This window comes from Equus przewalskii, chromosome 1 (assembly GCF_037783145.1).
Source record: "Equus przewalskii isolate Varuska chromosome 1, EquPr2, whole genome shotgun sequence".
Lineage (NCBI taxonomy): Eukaryota > Metazoa > Chordata > Mammalia > Perissodactyla > Equidae > Equus > Equus przewalskii.
The window spans coordinates 33027883-33029373 of record NC_091831.1 but is presented as its reverse complement, the minus strand read 5'-3'; positions in this window follow the sequence as shown (position 1 = coordinate 33029373).

Genomic DNA, 1491 nt, shown 5'->3' with positions numbered 1-1491 from the left:
AAATGCCCCAGCTAGTAAATAGTAGAGTCAGGTTTTTGAAGGAATCCACTATTTAAATCATTAATTTAGATGCTCTATCCCCATTATCCTTCTCAAGTACAAAACATTTCAGAATCCTTTCTTAAGCTATGATTCAACTTTCTCTTCTTTGTCTTCTTTCTTACTTTCTCTTTTAAACATCTTCTTTCCTTCCTTTCTGTTTCACTCCCTTTTTCTGTAGTAACTTCAATGTTCAAAATCTAAAAAGAGGGCAAGAGAGTGGGTGGAGGTTGTGTGATACAGATGGAGAAAGAAAGGGGGGAAGAGATAAGGTTTGGGCTGAACAATACTTCACTTAAAAACACACACACTCCAATTCTTTCATAACATAAAGGCAAGTTTGCAAAGTGCTGTAGGTGAATGTATAAGTAAGAATGAAGTTACAATGTAAATACTGCAGACCAGAGGGGTGCAATTTCTTACTCTGAAAAACAAAAAACAGAAAGTACATCACAACACAAAACAAACAACTCTGTCCACCTTCTCAACGGTCATTTTCTTTTTTTTGCTATTAAAAAAACAATCCTTTCCTTTCTTTCCTCTGTGATGTGTGTGTTTCTAACTTGTGTGGAAGTGAAGACCGGAGAGAGGTGGATGATGTTTAATGCAAAATAAAATCCATTTTGTAAACACGTTCCTCTTTCCACAATGGCATTCCTTTTGGTATTTACGTTAGATTTCTCCTTGTGTATTTTATATAGGCATACGAGTACAAGATATATAAGCAAATCTAACGTAGATTATCACTCATTTGCCTTTTCCAGGAGGAATCCTGCAGATCAGTAAACACAAAGCAAGGATCCTCAGCACGCTTTTTATTAAAGGATGCAGAAAATCTCGTGTATGGCCACAAGATGTCATTTTCAAAAGCATATTCTAAGGCAATGAAAAATGTTTATGATAAACATTTAAAAAATTTTTTCTAATCACGAACGCCATATATACTTGCTAAGAAAATATGGAAAGTATAAAATGGAAGACAAAAATACGATCGTTGTACCACTTTTAATATTTTGATGTATCCCTCCGCCCCAGTGTGGTTTGTTTTTTTTTTTTTTTTTTTTTTACACAGTTTCCCCTATAACTTTTTTTGGGGCGTGGGGGGGGGGGTGTGAAGGTAATTTATGTAAAAAGTGAGATCAATTAACAGGTTTGGATTTCACAAATGCGCTATAGGAGAGAAGAGGAGCCATACTGGCCTTGATCACAATACGATATTAATTGATCTCTTTGTCCAGCTTGTGTGATGTGCAGGAAGGACTCCTTTGTGGGGATGAGAACCTCTTTTGCTGGAAACGATAGTCTGCAGGTCAATTATCAATCATGCACATGTTTGCAGTTCAAGGTCTTCCAGAGCTGCTTATGGCTGCTTCCTTTCTTGACGTAGGGGGCAATGGCTGCTAAACCCTGCGTGTCAAAAGCAAGGGGTGGGGAGACGCTCTTTACAAAGCC